This window comes from Pseudonaja textilis, chromosome 1 (genome assembly GCF_049901715.1).
Source record: "Pseudonaja textilis isolate UNSWEBS1 chromosome 1, rPseTex1.2, whole genome shotgun sequence".
NCBI classification, from domain to species: Eukaryota; Metazoa; Chordata; class Lepidosauria; order Squamata; family Elapidae; genus Pseudonaja; species Pseudonaja textilis.
In genome coordinates this window covers 114,536,984-114,560,434 of record NC_141990.1, presented here as the reverse complement: position 1 = coordinate 114,560,434, position 23,451 = coordinate 114,536,984, and positions in this window count along the sequence as shown.

The window sequence follows — 23,451 nt, the reverse complement described above, 5'->3', positions numbered from 1 at the left end:
ACATTTGATTGATTGATACATTAACATCTTCTTTTTCCTCTATTCTTCTATTTGAGTAATATAATGTCAGTTTTATTTAGTGGGCCATGAGCTGTTTGCAACTGGGCTGCGGAAAGGGCTGGCGAGCATGCGTATGCACACACATCCCCATTTGTGCGAGCATGTGCATGGGTGCTCCATTTGCATCAGCAGCGGGCATGTGTGCACGGCACTCACACAAGTGGAGCTGTGTGCATGCACGCTTGCCAGCTGGTCGCACGAAGTATCCCATCTCCCTCCTGCCCTCAGCACAAAGCCAGAAAGGCTGGGGAACTCTGACCAAGTTAAGGACCAAGATAGAAAGTAGACTTTGAGTCCACTTTAGCCATCAAAGCTGACTTTGGGCAAGTGCAGTCTCTCTCAACTCAATCCACCTCACAGGGTTGCTGTTATGAGGAAAATAGAAGGAAGGTAGTTGCGTATATTTTCTGCCTTGAATTATTTGAGGAAGGAAGGAAGGAAGGAAGGAAGGAAGGAAGGAAGGAAGGAAGGAAGGAAGGGAAGGAAGGAAGGAAGTTTATTGAATAAGTGAATAATGAGAATAAACAGAAGTTTACTACTAGAGCTAATGAAGAAGAGACAAGGAAAGCAATAGAATAACCAGAGAAGCTATATATTCCGGGCTTTTGTATGCTCAGCTGTCATGGGCAAAAGGATAATTTTCTAAAACTGCTGCTAGTTGCAAGAGATGTGACCTGAGAGGTGCTGACTGTAAATTTTATTTGTGACTGCTTCCTGCTAAGTAAGGCAGAGACTATTAAAATAATGCAAACAAATGCTTTCAACAAAGAAATATAGAGAATTAATAGTTTCTCCATGGGGTTTGATAGGGGAAATGCCTAAAAGATTGTATTGTTAACATAAGAACATGAGAATTCTTGAGAATCCTTTCTATTAATTGATTAATCATTGTAAATGATTGTACTAATTGATTAATATGATATATATTCTATAACTTTTATCTGCTGTTTATATGTACAGTGTGAGTTTATGTATCGGAGACAAATTACTTGTGTCTTCTTATTGGCCAATAAGAATTGAATTCTGATCTGTTCTGTTTTGTTCTATTACATTCCCTTCCATTCATTTTAAGAAACCAAAGTGATTAGGAATTAATAGGAATCTGCAGTTGTTATCTGCAATGTTTGTAGCACATTTGTGATCCTGTACAAAAAACAATCTTTCATATCCCTGTAGCAATGCAAGTTTGGACTTGAAGAAAAAGTCAGAGGATTAGAACCACAACTAGCTACAATTGATGAAAAACAATGGACATTTATTGCTTTAAAAAAGAAATAGTTTCTTTAGCAGAAACTATTTCAAAGAACAAGCTCAATGGACAAGAATAAAAACAGAAGCAAGAAACAAAGATCTTCTGCAGTGTTAGAATTCAAAAGTAATTTTGCTGGATCTTTCAGATGAAACATACTTTAAGCCCTTGGGACAGAAACAAAAGACCAAGAATACAAGCTATCTATGCATAGTAGATTCTGTCCTTTATAGGAGCTTCCACATTAGAAATATAGAGCAATTATTATACCACGTCCTCATGTTGGAAGTTTCGTAACTCCACCCTTCCCCAGGGAAGCGATTTTACTGTATATTTCTTTGGTGGTTCCATATTACTTGATCATCAGGAGGCAGTTTCATTGAGACTTATTAGGCACTCATAGCAGTTATAGTTTATATTGATCTTATGTGGTTCAGAGCCCTCTCCTGGGAAATGAACTCATAGGTCATTCTACTTCATACAGTGCAATTAGCTTTATGCACTAAAGTGGCCTAGATAGACTGGATTATTATGAAGGGAGATAAATGGACACCTTCTGCTATACAAGTTCTCAAATTATAGAGAGAACTGTTATTAATCCAGGCAAGAAGTACACTCAGAAGTACTAATTCTATTTCTATTGTGAGGTGATATTAACAGAATCTTGCAAGACTGAAGGTATCTGATATAGGGGACAACCAGGCTAAGCCTGAGGGAAGAGTAAAGTGTGTCATCAGTCTTGAGTCGCTTTGCATCCACAAGAGATCTAAGTCCACCCCCCTTGAATTCCATTGACTTTTATCTACTGCCAGTTTGCTTTGACCTTTAGTAGTTCAGATTCTTGTAGAGAGTGTTAGCATGCAATGAATCTGTACTCATTTGAACTGCCTTGCTTTCTGATTTCTTCCATCTGACATCTCTCCTTTCTTTCACTTTTACATTCCTGAAAACTAAGGAGAGTCCCTTCTGCGATGCTTTTACTATTCTTCCTTTGGATTCAAATAGCATTTATCAGACCGTCATCTAGGATGTGGCTGTTCCTCCTGTTTCCCAAGATCCTTCCCCACACACTATTACAGCAGCAACATGTGTGACATCCAACAGTTAGCTAGTTTGCATATTGCAATATTATGTAGTCCCTTTCAAAAGCTTCATTTAAATCAACGTATGTAACATCTGCAGCATGCCTGCACTTTACAAAATATGCTATCCAATCTAGGTTTATTTTGACTTGGTAAATAACTTGACATCTTAAAATAAAGCCCAGGAAAGGCAAGGAAACACAGCTGGCTGACAAAACGAAGAACAAAAACATTTTAAAAAGCTTTCTGGTGATTTTTGAACCAGCAAGCTTCTATTTATATAGAAGCAGATATTATAACCTTTGTGCTGTTACAATATTTATGGTAAAAATAGAAGTCATTAGAGAACATCAGAGCAGTAAGTAAGGAATTTTCATATTAAACTGATTGTTCTTGCCTGCATGTATATGTATGTTGATATTTATTTGTTCAGTAACATCAGCACAAAGTAAGGAAATAATAGGAAATTGCTTTCCTGGGACAGAAATTTGGAAGAGCATGGCAGCAGGTGAAGGATGTTATAACTTAAACTTGGATTTAATACCTTACAAGCTATTGCCAAAGATTCTCAGCCTGGGGAGGATTTTCTTAAGTGGCTTAGAGTCAAGGCAGCAAGAACTGAGTGCAAAAACCGTTATTGTGGCTATGGTTCAAAACTCAATGTAGTTGAATTCATATATGGGACATGTAAGGGGATTTTAATAAACTAAAAGCAAGGATAAATAGAAGTCATGACAAGAGAAGAGAGCTTTACTTTCTATAAAAGGAGAAACTAAATGCATCAGTGCAGACAACTCAAATGAGGAAAAAAATAAAAGACAGCAAAAAAAAAAGTAACGTAGTTACATAGAAAATTAACAAAATGTTGAATAAAAAAAATAAAATGGACACACATAGAAAGAGGGAAGAGTATATTAAGTTTTATTAGATATCCATATTGCCAGTAGCATAAAAATTGAAGGCCAGAATTAGATAAGAACTGTTGCAAGATACCAAGTATAAAAAAGATATTTGGATAAGTTTTAAGATAAAAGAAGCGATACCAGTTGGGGGGGCGGGGGGCGGGGAGGTGAAATTCTAACAGATAACAAGGAAAACTCATATTTTGGCCCTGATCTCTTTTCCTGAAAAATATATATTTGAATCCCATATTACAGATGCTTATCTCATACCATTTCATTGTTTGGGGGCTGTTGTTGGTTTTGGGTTTCGCAATCCAAAATAAATTTATTGTTTCACATGGATGAAGTAAATGATTGATTCGTAAAACAATGAAAATGCCAATGGTCCCTTCATTCAGAACAGATACTAGTTGAAGAGAACAATGAGATCATCAGAATTCTAACAAGCATTGTGGAAATGCAAAGTAAAAAATATATTATTTCCAGCTATTCTTATCAGATTGTTTATGTCTGACAATCACAAGGAAGTTTCCTAGGACAGCTGATTCTTGAAAGAAACTTTAGGAATTCTTTTCATCTGTGTACACCTGGGTGGTTGTGAAGTGAATGGTTAGTTATTAAGATGAATTGTGAAATCAATGTTAGGGACAGAAAGATATCTATATGTCCCAATAGATCAGCGGTAAGTTGCCCTTTTCTCTTATTTTTATTGGAATTTGTTTGAAACTATAAACCTGAATGCATCTTATAACTGAGAAGGAAGGGGAAAGCTTATACAAACTATTATTCTCTCCATCTGTTTAGGCCTATTATATATTTTGGTGGTTCAAGAACTCCTGAAAGACTTCAGCATTGCCATATGTTTTAATTATCTTTTTAATGGTATTTTTCTGTTAAAAGTTACAATTAAAAAGATTTAAAAAATGATGGCAAATTAATAAAAGAAGAAAGAATGGAAAGAAAAAATAAGAATATAATTAAAAAAATATTAAGAAATGTCTTCCCCCTTCATCACAAGTATAAACAATTTCAGTAACATCACTTTCTCTTAAAATGCAGCATATAACATCTTACTTCCCATCTCTTATCTATAGAAAATTGTTTCAGTCCTGATCAGCAAAAATCCATTAAGCATTACCAGAGATAGTTTATCTATTTTAACCATGATCAAATAAACAAACTTTAGATTCCTTCCTCTTACTTTAAACAATCTTAATATTTAGTCCCTTTAAATAATGTCCCAGAATTTCATTTCTTTTCATTTTTCCTTCCTATAAATTTTTTCAAGGCTTTAACAAGCTTCTTGTTTAGGAAAATTATCCAGGTCATTCTTTTGATTTACTATTTGTTTATCCTTTTTAATTTTAAAACATCAACTGTTTTCTTCTGTGTGTCCAATATATCATCTTTCTCCATATCATTTTTCTACCCTGTAATTTTTAACCCCACTTTTAGATAAGTCTCAACCTAGTGAAACATTCCTCTTACATAAAGCTTTTGAAACGAAGAGTATCTTATAAAGGCACACAATATTAAAATTAACTTCTATATCTGTTGTTCAAAAATATGTTCTATGTTAAAATATTTTTGCTTTGTTCTGTATTAGCAAACCAAATTTAAGTGTTCTTTTTCTTTTATTGTAATATTTACTCCTTCTGGTTTGCTTTAATGTCCAATCTTCAAAGCTTCAACCTATCATGGTTTTTTTTTTAGGAAAATTCAAAACAGAAGCATTTTTTCATGGGAAAGATTCTTATAATTAATTCCCAAAATGTATTTCAAATCTGACCCTATTCTGTTTATAACTTTTCAAATCAAAGTTCTAATCACCCTTTTGCTATTTATTCCAAAAGAACTTTTGAAATCCTTCAATTTGAACTGAAAATCTGTTTTGCTAAGGATTGAAGGAAACTCACATGGTGCTGTAAAATTTGTCAACCCAAAGGTTTCTAATAGCTGAAAAGCAGTTATCAAGAAATTTCCAAAAGTAATTAAAAAGGGAAGTATGCAAACCTCATGTCCTTTTCAAGGCACTGGCTATAGTTTAAGCAACATTACTATTACCTCACATCCCAGAACTCTAAACCCACCACTGTCTTGCTGTATCCATGTGAGGAAATATGATCTGGAGAACATGTGGGTGACTTCATCTTTTTTGGAGGGGTCTGGTCCACTTGTGGTGATTTCATATTCTCTTCCTATCTGGTCTTCTTGCTGGGTCTTCATTCTGCTGCAGTCATCAGTTCTGCTTTAACAGAGCCATCTTCAGTTTGCAGTATGTTCCCTGAAAATCCCTTATCTTTTATCAGCACAGAAAAAGAAGAGGGCATTGAGATCATGTGTATTCAATTAGCCTAAAGCATCATGAAAAATATTGCCTTAAGTCTCTATCTTTTAGAAATCCATTACAATCTTTCCAAACTTTGTATCCTCTATTTAGCCTGGAGATTATGGGAACTATCCTGAATTATGAGAATTTAAACACTCCAGTCAGGGGTCTTCAATCTTGTCAGCTTTAAGACTTGTGGACTTCAACTCCCAGAATTCCTCCTGCAGTCATGTTAGCTCAGGAATTCTGGGAGTTGAAGTCCCCAAGTCTTAAACTTGCCAAGCTTGAAGACCCTTGCTCCAGGTGATCATACTACCTGAAAACTACCACTTGCATGGTAAATAAAGATTTTTTTTAAAAAAAAGTATATTTGTTCTGTTATTGGCAGGTAAAACACATTGGAAGAGATGTTAGAATGAACATCTTCACATCAATTTTCTAATTGCTCAGTAAGGTTCAATAACTTCTTGGACTTGGACTTTAATATATTCTAAGATACTCATAAGTTATGGATTGCAGTAATGTTCTGAGATGGCTAATCAACAAGTTCTATTGCAATGAAAACTATCAGAGTTCATTTGCTATTATTCCTCCATCCTGTAAATGTTTGCAGTTCTTCATGACTTCAAGTTCGCTTTCTGGTTTCTCATTTCTCATACACTAATCCTGAATGAATAAGTGTCTATTTTAACCTTCAAGGCTTGACAAAATGGCTGGATGACAAAGCAGTGAAAGCTCTTTATGACTTTCGAGCCTCTGCAGCAGTATTTATTGCTAAGCAACACAGATTCATGTCAGAGAGATTTACCAATTGCAGATGGTGTGTAGGTTTGTTAAATTTTGAGATACTTTTGGTACCACTCTTTCAAACTGTACTTAAAATACTAGTCCAAAGCATTGGTATGTGTGAAGGGCAAGGCCGGAGGGAGAGGAGGTTGAAAGGAAGTATTAATGTTATAATATTTAATCATTTTTCTATGCAATTCTATATTTTTTTCCAGGGGAATCCTTTAAGGAAATATTGTCCACATTGCTATCTCCACAGAAAACATTATTAAGTTAAAAAAAAAAGGTATAAAATGCACAGTAAGGAGCAAGGAAAGAAAGTAGTCAAACTCTATGTTGCCAACTTCTCCTGAAGAAAAAGAAATAAGCCTTCCAAAACATCCATGCCTCTTACCATGTTTTCTCTTTATTCATTAAACCTATTTTTATGCTGCCATAATCAAAATAATTCCTGGCACCCTGGAGAAACAAAATGCAATTTAAAACATACACAATGCAAAAGATTACAATGTGACAATAAGACATAAAGATGAAAAGAGGAGGAGGGGAGAGAAACAAAGATGGCAACAACAGTAGCTGTCTAGTTCAGCAGCTCTCATTTCCTGAAGCTTTTTTTTTTCACATATTCTTCCCTCACATTCCTGATTCTCAATCCATGACCAGATCACATTTTGCAATTTCCTTAGCCATCTTATCTTTGGACTTCCTGTTCCTTGACTTCCTATCTTTCCAGTCTTCAACCGTCTTCAGTATAATGTACAAAATTTCCTCTCTTTTCTTTGGCCTAGGTGAACATTTACACATTTAACTACATTAAGGATATTTCCTTCTCTTATAAAAGTAAGCTGTACAAATGAAATGCTCGTCAATGTCTCTTTCAGATCAAACCATTTAGATCCTTAGTGCATTAAAATTTGAGGACAAAATCCAGACAATTTCAACTCCCCTGTACCATTTCCTTTACACAGAGAAGGAGTTTTCTAACAGATTACCTCTTATTCCTGTCTTCTCACCCCCAGCATTTTTGTAAACATGTTAAATGACCTTAACCACATTTAGTAGTAAGTAACTATGGGAATTGACACACTTAATGGTCAGAATGATGCATAAAGCAAACCTAGTGATACAACCTCCTACATACATCAATATACATACATACATACATACATACATACATACATACATACATACATACATACAATCAAATTTAGTGATGGCATAGCTGCCAAAATGTGGATGATATAAAATCTCTTTTTTCCCCAGGGGAAAAAAAGAATTTATTACAGAAACCTAGCAGGAGCAAAAGAAATTCAGGAAATGTGTATTGTATCTATGACCCAGTGAAGTAAAAAGGGTTTCAGTATACTTATGAATGAAATTGAAATAAGCCTAATTTAAAATAGTTTTTAAATGTTTCATGAATATTAAAATGTGAATATTGTTAGACATAATAAAACAACTGATCAGCAGAATAAGTATTTTAAGGTACAAACAAGCAATATCTAAGCCTCTTAAGAAACGGAAAACCCATTATGATATAAAATTGGTTGTATTTTACTAAATGCAAATGGATTGTAAGGAACTGGACAAGAAATAGACCCTGTCAAAATATTATTAAATCCTAATAAAATATCTACCTACATTCTAAGTTCAGCTTGACTATTAGGAAACTATGCAATCCATTTAATTCACTACCTAAGATGAAGTTACATAATGTACCGTATGTTGTTTTGCCTATAAAACATGGAACATTTGACCTTTGCATATTGTGTTATTCTTCTTCTTGGAAATTTGAAGTAAGAGAAGAAACAAATAATGGATATTTTCTACTTCAAGATAAATAATAAACTTTGATCTATTGATCTGTTCTGAGTGATTTGTTACAGATATCAGCAAGGGCATCAGATTTCTATCTACTGGTAAAACCACACATGCAGTGCTACAGAACAAAGATTATATAGCTATCTGGCAGGGAAAATACACTGATCAGAACAGTTCAGATTAGTTGGTTTTCTGTATACAATTATTCCTTGTGTTTTCCTATTGACATTTTTAGATGCATATGAAAATTAATAAAACTGTATATATATTTCTTTTTATGGTATTTTTGCATGCCATTTTATCTCCTTACACATTTTTGCAAAACACTTTCTTCAGTGTAATGCAGTTTTGTATCTTTCATTTCATTAATATTTCTCTTAAAAATTCAGTATTGTCTACCTTATTTACTGGAAACCTGCATCATGGCATTTGGAGAAGTGCACATTTAGAAGGATTATTTTGGTCTGTTCCTTAGTTCGGAAGTGCAAAATGGGACATGTTTGTATGCAAATGTAAACAAAACAAATTCATCTTCTGTCCTTAAAAGGGGAAGCTACAGGTCATTTAACTGTGTGGTTATAACCTTCATGATATGTCTCTGAAGATTCACAGCTTTAATTTTTATTTATTTATTTTTTTAGTATACATAATAGATACAAAAGAACTGTTCTTGTCCCCAAGGTAACATTTTTATCAACAAACACATTTTCTTGTCGGCATTCTTTTTGCAAAGCAAACATGGAGGATAAAGCAGAAACAGGTGGCATTTTATTAAAAGAAGAAATCATGCATCTTCAAATTAGATTAGCTTAGAAACACAGCAGCTGTAAGGAAAATGTTCATTTGGAAATGTGTCTTTGTTATCAGCTCTGAACTCAAAGGTTTATCAAGCAGGAAAAGACAAGGAGAAAGAAACATGTTCTTCTGCAAACTATGCTGTAATCAAGGATTCCCTGATGTGAAATGAGGCTAGATTTGACTCAATCCCTGTGTATCGATTACAAATTCTCCTTTCGGGGCTGCCTATAATGTTTTAATTATTAACAGCAAAAATAATGTAAGAATTAAAATCGGTGTTTCTGTAAAAAAGGAGAATATTTTCAAAACTAGAAAAAAACCCTGTGAGTTAAGTGTTTAATACATAAGGTCTGTGCTCTCTGTAAATCACATCAGATTCTCTGTCCACATGTAATCAATGACAATATGCTGATAGATAAAGGAAGAATCTGTCTTTTAATATCTTGACTATTTTATTGGCTTGAATTGAAAGGCAAATATAATCAGTCATCATTTTTCCTTTCAAAATCCTATCAACAAAGGCTCAGGCTCTTTAATATGCCTCATTCATTCATTCTCATTCATTCATATGTACAGTATGATGTACTAGCTGGATACCCATGCTTCACAACAAAATTATGTGATTGGGGTATGCAGGAGAAATTCGGTTCACAATCCGTTGGCTCAGTGGTGGTTGATGATTGAAACACATAAGGGTTTTCCTTTCCTTTCCCCATTCCTTTCCTTTCCTTCCTTTCCTCCTCCTTTCCTTTCCTTCTTTCCTCTTTTCCCCTCCCTTCTTCCTTTGTTTTCCTCCCTTTTCTTCCTTTCCTTCCTTTCCTCCTTTCCCTTCCCTTTTTCTTTTCCTTTCTTTCTTTCCTCCTTTCCTTTCCTTCTTTCCTCCTTTCCCTTCCCTTCCTCCTTTCCTTTTTTCTTCCTTTCCTTTCCTTTCTCCTTTCCATCTACCCATCATCTATACCCATTATCTATCGATCCATCTATCCATCTACCCGTCTATCTATCTATCCATCTATCCATCTATCCATCTATCCATCTATCTATCTATCTATCTATCTATCTATCTATCTATCTATCTATCCATCCATCTATCCAGGAAAAGTGTTATAAAATGCAGTCCTCCAACTATTGTCCCAAATATGCTTTTTTCAGGAGACAACTGGACATTCTGTTTTTTTGTTTTTTTTGAAGATGTTTTGCTTCTCATCCAAGCAGCTTCTTCAGCTCTGACTGAATGTGGATAATAAAAATACTACAACCTTTGATGCCAAAGGAGCTTCCTGTTTGGAAGTGTATTTTGCATCCTTTTAGAGAGTCATTGAGGCAACTTGGAGGTTTGTCTGTATCCTCTGGTCACCTGAGTAGTGGAAATGGCTGTGGAGTTACTAAGGTAATGGAATGTGAGGCAACTGGCAGTTGGAACAAATTTCTTTTCAGGTGGGGAGGAGGAGTAGACCTCCTTAGCATCAGAGCGTGTTAATTACTGTATTAAGAAATACTAATGATCTGATGGTCATTTCAAAAAATCCTTTCTTAGCGAGCATCTAGAAGCCAAGAGGAACATATATGCCACATTTCAATTTTGTAGGCTTTATGGTTCTGGAGATTTTGTGATGCTGCGTGAGTGGTATTTTGCTTTTATATAGAGAGATGGATATCCCCCTTAGGCAATAAACCATCTCAGGTAAATACAGATGTAGAACTACATCTATATTTTGGATCCTTCAAATGTTGCTGAACTAAGATACAATTCTCCTCACCATTATCTATGGAGGCTAGGGTTGTATGAGCTGTAGTTTGATCGTTGCTTCAAATCCCTGATGCAAAAGTAGTATCATACCTTAGTGGATAGGAAATGAAAGAATAGCCCAGTTTACATATAGCATTAAGTTCCAAAACATGAATTTATGATGGTTGGGTTCACATATTATACTAAGACAAGTCATCCTATTGCTTGCCAGAGTATGCTTATTTTAATTTAATGTGTGTAATTTCCTGCTCTAGTGTTGTAAACCAGAGCTTATGCTTTAGCTTCTATGTAGCAAATCACAGCTATATGCAGAGTGAAAACCCATGCTATGACTTAGTGTTATGTGTAAATCAAATGTGCTGCATGTGTATGGAATAAAATCCATCCTTATTATTTTACCATTCATATCCCTCACAGTATGACATGGTGACTGAAATAGTTTAACACCTATCTTACTTGAGTTAAATGTTATTCAACACAATCCAAACCTATGTAAACAATGCTGTGTGTTTTTTCCACTGACCTTTCAAAACTGATAGTACACTTCGTTTGCAAGAAAACAAGCAAGCTCAGAGGGTACCAAGGACCTCTCATTTCAACCCTGAGCTACAAATATTCCCTTTTATACCCAAAGACAGTTTTTGAAGCAGCTACATACATCTTCAAATGCAATGGGCTGTTTTAATACTTCAAAGAGAGATACTGTGTTTACACTGATGTACTTTGCAAAAAAGCTCTTTCAAATATTTTACATCAGCCTCTGCTTTGTTTTCACTTCATTATCCCCAGGTTCAACCACAATTGGCAGAGCTGTTAACACCAGCACATAATTCTTTCAATTATATTGTGACTGGAAATTTTTTTTTGTTCATAGCAGTTCCAGAATAGAAGATGGAAATGCAAATCTTTTCAAATTGCAGTTATGGTTCCCAAATATGGATTAAAAAAGCATCCTTCTCCTTCTTCTAGCCATTGCCATTTGGAAAGCTAAATGGGTTCCTTCAAGGGTATCTGTTTTGATCTCTCAAAATCAGCAAAAGATGGATTACATCATAAGACCCATAGCAACACGGCTAGAGTCAAGCTTTGCAAAATGTTATCAGTACTGAAAAGCCTTTCAGTAAAATAGGCCCATTAATATATTTGCTAGTTGGACATTATCTGGTTATTCCAACATAAAGGAGGAAATCAAACAGATCATGGTACAAAAAAATGTTGATTGTATCCTAGTTTGTAGCTGCCTTGGTCATTTCAAATGTACTATTGAAAGAATTGGTTTTAATTGGTATTTTGCTATGAATATGCTCAGTACTATACCAGACATGGAGCCAATATCTTTTTTAAAAGCTTGTTCTTATATTATTAACTGAAGAGATGTATACTTAGCCCATGATGTCAATAAACTGGTCAGTCAATTCCTGTCAGAACCAATGGATCAAAATTCAGATGAGCCAAAAGAAAAGGTCCTGCACTTGGGGAAAATCTGCTAGGAAGGAAAGCAAAAGATGTTTACAAATGACCATAACTGAGTCCAAAATTTATGTTGATAATCAAGACAATTGTTAAGTGACTTTTGCCCCATTTTATGATCTTGCCACAGTTGTTAAGTGAATCACCCCAGTTGTTAAAATAGTCATAGGGTTGTTAAGTGAATCTGGCTTCCTCGTTGATTTTGCTCGTCAGAAGTTCACAAAAGGTGATCACATGAACCTGGGACATTGCAGCCGTCATAAATACGAGTCAGTTGCCAAGCATTTGAACTTTGATCATGAGACCATGAGGATACTGCAACAGTCGTAAGTGTGAAAAATGGTCACCGTTTTCAGTGCCGCTGTAACTTCTGATCACTAAATGAACTGTTGTCCATCAACAACTATTGTCTATCTGTACTTCATAGTAGGCCTGCACATGTTGTGACTCCTGAAATTAAATGCAGGTTGTTAGCCATTAATAATGCCAGGTGCTTGACAAATTCCCTGCTTCAGAAATCCACAAAAAAACAGGCCTACCATATTATATGGACTGCAAAATCCCAGGAAACCAGTAGATGGCAATGAAGAGAAATGGAAAAAGTTTAGTTCTAGTTGCCATCTAGTGGACATCAGAATTTTTTACAGCCCATTTTTTTTTTTTTTTTAGTGTATGGCACATGTTAGCCTTGGATCACAGAGGTGGCTGGCTGCCTCTGTAAAAGGAATTTTTTCAGGCAGTGTTATCTTTACCCATGGGATGCCTGAATGCTGGTAGGCAATTGGGGGAGGCTCTTTTCTTGTCCCTACATGGTTTATTTGCTCATGGGAATCGAGCTGCCAACCTCAGTGGAGTGCTGGCCCAGCGTCTTACCGCGTGAACCACCACGGCCCCCTCACAGCCCAGCTAAGCTAAACAGGAGCAAATCTTGGAAGTAAACTAAAGACCAACTATATATGACTGGTGTGTTTTTTGCACTCATATTTCCTATTCCCAGTTTAGTATGCATTTATCCATAGGTTCTGAGGCAGATAGTAATAAATCATATGACCCTAAAGATTCTATTAATTTCCCAATTCTATTCTCTGAACAATGAGAAATACTCAGTGATGATGGCACAAGTAATCCTGCAACTGGAGAACTGTGGAACTGCCCATCTTTGCCCCACTAAATGAATGGTTAATAGGAACAGTTTTTTGCAGAAACACTTCTTTCTGCAAAAGCATAATTGGATACAAATCTTAATAAATTGGTAATTTGATAAATACATGCTATTTTCATTAACACTCGGGGCTATTTATAATGTGACTGAAAAGCAAGAGTAAAATTAAAGATAACTGGACAATTGGAACACAATGGAACAATAAATGATTATTAGGACAAGGCTTAAAGGATCTGGACAGAAAAAGAATAATCAGAATATATTAGTAAAGGCTAATGTTTTTACAGATCTACTTTCATATCCTGGAAAATATAATTAAAATGCCAGACATGATTAAAATTTGACAAAGCAAGAACTGCATGGAAATAAGATTTACCAGGCATAATAAGAATACATGGGAGTCATTGTGAGAATTATTGATGAGATGACAATACTTCAAGGGTTCATGTTACATAATTTTTTACTTTTATAGGTCCTTTTTATTAGGTTATTTTTATTATTATATAGGCCTTCAGAGATGTTAACTCTCATATTGCCTTCTTGGTGTTATTGTTACTTCTACAGTATAAGTCCTAACAACTAAATGTGAACATTTTATCTACTATTTCAGCTTAATGTTCCATCATATTTTTGAGAAGAATCCAATTCAATTACAATATGTTGTCTTGAGACATTCTCAAATGTTTATGCTGAATGATATATTACCTATAGTTTATGATTATATACTCTTTCTAATTATCCTATTATTTAGAAGTATCTCCATGTGCAAACCACTGTAAATAGTATTCAGATGTCATCTTCTCTTTGTTTTTTTTTTGTTTTGTTTTTTTATTTCTATAGTTCAAATCCTTAACAACATGATACTGTTTCTTCTTATGGTCTTTAGACCCTATCATTTATTATTAGCATTAATTTGTTACTGACCAAAATGAGTTACAATGTATGTAGCATATTGCCCCCAACAATCTGGGTCCTCATTTGGCTGACCTCGGAAAGATGGAAGGCTGAGTCCACCTTGAGCAGGTTAGGATCAAACTCCTGCTGTGGGCAGAGTTAGCCTGCTATGCTGCATTCTAACCTCTGTGCCACCAGAGCTTAAGGATTAAACAACAGCCAAAACCTGTGAATAAAAGTGGTTTGAACTTCATGGAAATTTCATTACTTCACAAGTAATGGGTCCCAGATTTATTATGCATTCTTTATTTTGAAGTACCTTGATTCAAAAATTGTTCTGGTATAATGCATTATTCTGGTGAACTGAAGGGTACAAACTAACAAACAAAAAATACAGAAGTGTGTTAGTGATACAAAGACAGGAAGAGGCCAAAGCATCACTTGTAGCAAGCAATCCATTCTTAAAATTAAACAGATACCCTTATGTTTTAAAAGAAAGCTGGCAGGTGACAACTTTGATCAGGGGTGGGATTCAAATTTTTAACAACCACTTCTGTGGGCGTGGCTTAGGTGGTGGGCATGGCTTGGTGGTCATGTGACTGGATGGACATGGCTTGGTGGTCATGTTATTGGCTGGGCATGGCCAACTCAATATCACTCACATCAAGGCATGCATCTCTTCGCCTGGCCTCTCATGACTGTGGGGATGCTGCAACAGTTGTGTGAAAAATGGTCATAAGTCACTTTTTTTCTTTACTTTTCTTATTTCACTTTTATCTTGTTTGATTTCTGTCTAATTTTTCATTCTTTTCAATTCTCGTTTTGCTTGTTTATTTTTTATTCAAGCTTTTGAAATTTAATGAGGTTATATCAAAGAAGGGAAAGAAGAGGAGTGCTTTCAAATTCCTTCCATAACTCTCTGGTCAACTGGGAGCATTAGGAACTAGAATAATATTAAAATGAAGCATGAGTGATAAGAGAGTACATGCAGAAACATCCTCTACCCAGTTCTTCCCATGTCTATCACTGATTGCTGGACCTTGGCAAAGCAATGACCGATCTAGCAGACGTAGATAACATCCTTCTGAACCAAGATATTTTCTTGGGCAAATATCTCCTTTGCAATCTTGGCTGGAGGAAAGCCACAAAACAACCCAGCTCCCTGGCATAACATGTTCCTCTTCTTTGTCCCTTTCTGATGCTCTATTGTAAGTACCTCTAGTACCTTTTCCTTTCCTCCATTTTTCTCAGGTGTGCTTGGTTGAACTAGCAATGCTAGTGCCTCTGGACAGTTCTACGAAAGGCCAGTTCCTATGTGCTCTCTGTGTATAGCAGTGTACCAACTCTTCCACTCCCGTGCTCCAGTTTTCCTTGAAATTTCCTGTCTTCTTGGCTAAACCTGTATGCTAGCAACATAGCCTGATGCAGCCCAATCCTGCTACAAAAAGTAGTGTTGTTTTGGCTGCTGCTGCTTTGCCTTACTGAGAAATTGCCTTCTCCTCCTTTCCCCCCCAAAGAACACAAGCATGTCTCTCTTTATTCTCTATTTTTATGCTGAGCTATGCCTTGTAGTGTGCTCAGATGGCCTTCAGCTTCTTCTCTCTCTATGTGTGTGGGAGGGGGGTGTTACATCGTCCTCAAATCTCTTGCCTTTTTTGCTATAGCAAGAAAGTTTAAGTCTTTCACTTTTTTTTTTCTGGGGAAGAAGTCTTTTACTTTTCAGCATCATTCCAGATCTCCTTCCTTCTTGTCTTGGTGAGAAGCCTCGTCAGGTATCTAGTCTCTATTCCACCACCCACCCCTTATTTCTCTACTTCGGTTACACCAGGGGCTAGCAACCAGGGTTACTATGGGTCAGAAAAGCTCTTTCTATATTCCAGGCATTTATATAACAGATAACAGATAATCAGAGTTGGAAGGGACCTTGTAGGTCATTTAGTCCAATCCCCGCCCAAGCGGGAGACTCTACACCATTTCTGACAGATGGCAGTCCAATCTCTTCTTGAAAGTCTCAAGTAATGGCCCTCCCACAACTTCCGAGGACAAGCTGGTCCATTGGTTGATTGTTCTCACTGTCAGAAAGTTTCTCCTTATTTCCAGGTTAAATCTCTCCTTGTTCAGTTTCCATCCATTATTCCTTGTCTGGCCTTTAGAAATAGCTTGACCCCTTCCTCTCTGTGGCAGCCCCTCAAATGTTGGAAGACTGCTAGAATGTCTCCCTTGGTCCTTCTTTTTACTAGACTAGCCAAGCCCAGTTCCTGTAACCGTTCTTCATATGTTTTAGTCTCCAGTCCCCTGATCATCCTGGTTGCTCTTCTCTGCACTTTTTCTAGAGTCTCTATGTCTTTTTTATAATGTGGTGAACAATCTGGATGCAGTGTGGTCTTACTAAGGCTTTATAGAGTGGTATTAGTACTTCCCTTGATCTTGACTGTATCCCTCTGTTAATATAACTTAGGATTGCATTAGCTCTTGGGCTGCTGCTGCACACTGCTGGCTCATGTTTAGCTGGTTGTCCACTAAAACTCCAAGATCCCGCTCACAGTTACAGCTATTGAGCCTGGTTTCACCCAGTCTGTATGTGTACTTTTGGTTTTTCTTGCCTAAGTGTAGGACTTTACTTTTCTCTACATTGAATTTCATTTCGTTAGATATGGCCCAGTGTTCTAGTCTGTCAAGATCCATCTGGATCTTGAGCCTATCTTCTTGGGTGTTAACTATTCCTGCCAGCTTAGTATCATCTGCAAATTTGGTAAATTCCCCTTCTATTCCCTCATCTAAGTCGTTAATGAAGATATTGAAGAGTACTGGGTCTAAGATGGAACCTTGTGGCACCCCACTGCTTACTTCCCTCCATGTAGATTTAGACCCATTAAGGACTACTCATTGAGTATGGTTTGTCAGCCAGTTGCAAGTCCATCTAATGGTGGTGCTATCTATTCCACTTTTTTTCTAGCTTACTAAGAAGTAGGTTGTGGTCTACTTTGTTGAATGTCTTGCTGAAATCTAAATATATTATGTCCATTGTATTTTGCTGGTCTACTAATTTAGTCACTGTGCTGAAGAATGAAATAAGATTGGTTTGGCATGATCTGTTTTTAACAAACCCGTGATGTTTGTTAATTATTACTTTACTTGTTTCTAGATGTTGGCAGATCTGTTTTTTTATTATCTTTTCCAGTATCTTTCCAGGTATTGATGTTAGGCTGACTGGTCTATAGTTTCCTGGGTCTGTTTTTTTTTTTCTTCCTTTTTTGAAGATGGAAATCACATCAGCTCTTTTCCAGACCTCTGGTAGTTCCCTGGCGCTCCAGGATTTTTGAAAGATATGATGCAGTGGTTCTGAGATGACCTCTGCCAGCTCCTTTAAAACTCTGGGATGTAATCCATCAGGCCCTGGTGATTTGTGTTCATCAAGATCAGACAGGTGTTCTCTTACTGTTTTTTTGCTTATTTTAACTTTTATTTCTGGTCTGTCTTTTACAGTTATGTTTTTGGTGGGTTGAGCTATAGTTTCTTTTTGCGTGAAGACGGATGCAAAGAATGAGATAAGCAGTTCTGCTTTCTCTCTGTTGCCTGTTACTTCCTTGCCATCTTCTCTCTTTAGTGGACCAACTTTTCCTTGATTTTTTTTCTTCTTATTTATATGTTGGAAGAAACTTTTTTTTTATTAATCTTTGACTTTTGTTGCAAGTCTCCATTCGTTCTGAGCCTTTGCTATCCTGACTTCGTCTTTGCAGATTCTGGCTATCTGCTGATATTCTGTCTTAGTTGTATGGCCTTCTTTTCATTTTTTGTACTTGTCCTTTTTTTCTTTCAATTTGCCAGAGAGATCTTTGTGCAGCCATGCTGGTTTCTTCTTGGATTTCTTGTTTTTCTTTCTCAGTGGTATTGTGCTGGTCTGGGCTTCTATGATCATACTTTTCAGAATTTCCCAAGATTCTTGAGTTGTTTTCCCCTTTAGGATTTTCATCCATGGAATCTTTCCCACGTTCTCTCTGAGTTTATTAAAATCAGCTCTTTTAAAAATCCAAGACTCTGGTATCATTATGTTCTATTGCTTGTGTTTGTGTTATGTTGAATTCTAGTATGACATGGTCACTCTCACCCAAGGTTCCTGCAGTTTCAGCTCCCTCTGTCACTTCTCTGTTTGTAAGAATTAAGTCCAGTATGGCTATCCCTCTAGTGTCACCTTCTATCTATTGGATAACAAAGGTGTCAGCTAGGTTGGTTAGGAAGGTATTTGATTTCTCACTTGGTACAGAATTAGTTTTCCAATTGTTATCAGGATAATTAATTATGGACTGAGGATGGCTTCCTATTTTTACACTTTAACCATTCCCAAGTATAGAAGAGCTTTCTCCCTAGCTCACTTTAATGTCTTGCCCTCAGCACTACTGGATGGGCTATTTAAGAGGCTACTGATTAACGAGTGGCTATGCCCCCGTGACAGAGCTGAGGTTGAAACTGTGGAGCATGTCCTTTTATATTGCCCTATGTATAATGCAGGCAGATCTAAGTTACTGTCTCTCCTTGAAACAGACCCTTCTAGACCCAATGTTAGTAATTTGTTCTTATATTGTATAGGGGATGGCTCCTCATACATCACTTCTCAGGTTTCCAATTTTTTTTTAAAGAGCTGTAAACATCAGAGAACGCTGTAATTTCCCTTAGTCAAGTTTTTGGTAACCAATTGTTCATGATTAATTTTGGTGACCAATTGTTCATGATTAATTTTCCCATGTTTTCTTTTGTTGTACTTGTGTTTTGGCCTGTGACCACAAATAAAGTATTATTATTATGTGAATATCAGGATAATCGAAGTCTCCCATTATTATTGTTGTATATTTCCTGCATATGTTTGTTAGTTGGTTGGCAAAAAGGACATCTGTATTTCTGCTTGATTGGATGGCCTATAATATTCACCTATGGCCATGTCATTCTTTTTTTTCTTTTATATTGACCCATATGCAGTCTAGGAGGTTTTCATCTTTGGTTTCATGCATTTCTGTAGCAATATAGTGGTCCTTTACATACAGTGCAACTCCACCTGAACATTTATTTTTAAATACCAGTATATTTTTTATTTTGTTTGGAACAAGATTAAAATACAGGATACAGAATTCCAAGATGCCATGGTAATCTTTTTAAAGAGTGGATTACAATAGCAGTTTGTTAACAAAGTGGTTTGAAATTTTAATTCTGCTTTGTTTTAGTATTATTATTATTGCTGTTAGCTACTGTGTCACAAAAATAACTTAAAGAAGACAGGTCAACAATTTGTAAATAGATTTAGCAGTTTAAAAATTTCGGGAGGGCCTGTTTCATAAGGTGTGGGAACTAACGTTGCAGTAATCTATTAATCAGTATTCAGCAAGAGCAACATATATGTTTATATATGTTGGGGTTTTTTGATGCGCCTTTTTAATGTTTTGATTGTTTTGTATTTTTTGTCCTTTTTGTTCTTTTGGATATATTTTTTTTTTAATTTGTAACTGGTAAAATTTTTTGTCAGCCTGTAAATTGCTAATTGTAGTTAATGAATACCAAGTAATCTTTGATTATTTTACATGCTATTATCTTCCCACAGTATTTATTTAATAATTTGCATTGATTGGATATGAATTATACCAATTAACCAAGTTTGATTGATTTAAAGAACTTATATAGCCACCTATCTGACACAATGATCCTGGGAATACAGAGCAACCAATAAGAACAACAACATGGAGCAGATCAGAAAGTTGTCACCATGACATGAGAACCATCCATACTGTTGAATGCCTGACTTAACCCCACCCTAACCCAATGCTTGGGGGGAAAGCCAGGTCTTCATGGCCTTCCAGAGAGTAAAAGGATAGGGGTCCTTTGAATCTCAGATGGGAGGCTACTGGAGGTGACTGTAAGGATTCCAGCGATCGCCCTAATTAAATCATAAGCCTTGAGCCAAACTTCAAAAACTTCAAAGAATTCATTAGGAGCGACATATTGGCATGACCTGCATGTAGCCAATTCTGAGACACGTAATTCACTATCACCCTTGACCCTAGTTTTCCCCCACCCCTCTGGGTGTATCATGATTCATATTCTCCAATGAAACATGTTCATAGCCAAGAGTCATCAATCATGTTCTCCAATTAGAGATTTGTGTGGCAGAAACTTCAGTCACCTAGTTACAATCTCTGCAAGACATGAATGGAATGTACTTTCAAACTCCTTTCCCCCCTCTTTCTGTTGGCAACTATAAAAGGGGCATAGAAATGTTTTATGAGTTGACAGTGACAACATTTGGAGAGAAGCAATCTAACAAAGTGGGGTGGCCAGCTACTCTCTAGAAGAGTCACTCCCACTAATAATCTAGTCCTGTACCATGTAGGCCTTTGAAGGTGATAACCAGCACCCTGAACTGCACCCAGAAAACAGTTAGAAGCAGTACAGTTTGCACAACAATGGTGTGATATGGGCAAATTGCAGAATGGTCAAAACTATGTGAACTGCTTCATTGTAGACCAGGTGCAGCTTCCAGGTGGTCTTCAAAGGCACTCCTGTGTAAAGTATGTTGCAGTAACCAAATTGGGGAGTGACGAAGGGAAGTGACTACAAGCAAGGTCTCCCATCTAGGAATGGGAATAATTGTTGCACAAGACAAAACACTCTCCTGATTGTTGCTAACATCTACTCATCCAGCAGGAGCCACAAGTCCAGCAGGACTCCGAATTGCACACTAGCTCTGTTTTGGGGAGTGTTACCCAGTTCAGGGTGAAATATGTCACTTCTCCCTGAGCCCAGGATGCCAAATACCTACAAGTACTCTGTCTTGATTACTTCAAGTCATAGCCAGTTTATTCCCAAACAGGGCTTGTCAGCTTCCAAACGCTGGGCAAGCACCTGAAAAGTATCGCCTGGCTGGCATGGGGTAGAGATTTATAATTAGGTATCATCAGCTACCTGATTATACTGGACTTCGTGCTGGCAATGACTTCACCCAGTGACTACAAACAGGGATTAAATAGAGAAGGAGAGAGAATCAACCCTGGGGCACCCCACATAACCGAGACCTGTGGCTGGATCTCTGCTCCCCTACTAGGACTGACTGGTACCAGTTATTGAGGAAGGAGGAGAAGCCCTTCAAAATACTGTGCCTCATATTTAATCCCCAGAGCAAACCTAGTATGATATTATGGACAACGGTATACAATACCACTGAAAAATTCAGAAGAACCAGCATGGACATACCAACCCCATCCTAAGCCCATCCCAAGTGCAACCAATGGTGACTTAATACTATAGGCCAGCCTGAGTCCTGAGAATGTGCTTAGATAATCTTCACAAACACACTTCTGTTTTTTTTTTTTTTTTACAGCTATGTGACTGAAATCAAGATATTTGTAGCTGGGAGTTTCTTTCCTGGATCTATCTGCCCTAGAATATCAAGAACAGCAGTAAAGATTGATTCTCTTCTTCCTGAATTCAAATGAATCTATTTGAATCAGGACAGATTTATCTAAAATTTTGGATCCAGGTCATATCACAAGAGGCTGCATTATTAGACACACTTACTCGGAACTAGCATGTTTCAAATGAGATTCAGATTAATATTGCACAGTAAATTGGTTTGTGAATTATTCTGAAATGAATGCCATCTGCTGCATGACTTATGAAATAAACTAAATATGATGAACGAGCAGGGCTTAAGAGAAAAAGAAAGAAGTTTCCAGGAAGCACCTGAAGCAGTAAAACTAAAAATAGTTAGGCAGCAGAGTTCAATAACAGAAAGAAAAAGAAAAAAAAAACAAAAGAGAAGAAAACTCAGAGAACTTATGTATCCTGGGAGACTGTGTATTTAGCTGTAAAGGGAGGAAAGGCGATCTGAATAGGTGTTATTGCAAAATGTGTGTGTTGAGAGTTGGTGGGGTGATTGATTCCTACTAAGCAAGCAGAGGCAGCTACAGAGGCTAAGAAAAGCTTAGCTTAGCAGTTTCTAGAAGGCAAGTGAAGAAGGAGAACTAATGTAAGTTTGTGGAAAGAACTTTTTTATATCAATTGAAATGTGTACATAGTTAATCTGAGAGCCTGAGGATGGAACAAAAAGAAATGCAAGTTTTTCTCCTGGTACTGCCTCGAAAATTCTGTTCTTAAAACAGTGAAGACCCTGACAGGCCTTCAAGTGCACATATGCAATTTGAGGCATATATTTTCAGTGAGTGCAAGTTTGTTGCGAGTCCTTGAAGGAAACGTCAAATGGGGAGTGGCCACACTTCATCAAAGAGAGGATGAAAAATTATCAGAACGAACAAAGGCAGCCCTGCAGTACAAAGTGACACATGAAATCACTTTCCTTAACAAGACAACCAAACAAAGGAGGAAACTCACTGGGTTAAAATAACAACTAGAAATAAAAACCAAAAAATATTCTGCACTGCCAGAACTCAGAAAGAGTTTTTATTCCCACCTGTCAAGGGATAAGAATTCTGGCAATTGAACAGCTTCTAAACCAACATAGTCCAAAGTACATTACAGAAATGGAATTTTTTATATTTCCTTTCTAATTGCTTTCTTTTGATGGTCTTTTCACAGACAAGAGAAAAGTATGCAGTTAGCCGTTTACATACTACAGTAGTTTCCTGAATTTTTATCCATTTTGGAGCCATCCAGTACATCAGATACCTTGTTTGTGCAGTCTCCTTTTCCCCATTTTTTTAAAATGTGAGAAGAGAGAAAAGCAGCTTTTGAAACAAAGGGCTGGAGTTTCTGTTTCTCCCCATTAAAAGGTCTTTCCAGCCCCTGCCCCACAAGGCAATTGATCACAAAGGAGATCAAGAGTTCTGTTCAAGTGGGGGAAAACAAAATCACAGAGGACTGGATCAACAAGGAAGCAAGCACATAAACAAATTGACTAGCTAGGGAGTTTTACCCACTGTGCACTAAAAAACAACAACCAAGAGTCTTCGGGATAAAATATAAATAAAAGGCAGATGTCACGACTCCAGTGAAGAACAGACTGGAGCTAAGACAGCCGAGATGCAATACAACCATAGTTTTTTACTTACCTTACATTGAGTGTTTTACCACATTGGCGTTATGATGAAAATTCCTCAAATGATTGACATCGATTTCCTGGCAAGGAGTGGTGCAATAATGAAGATTCATG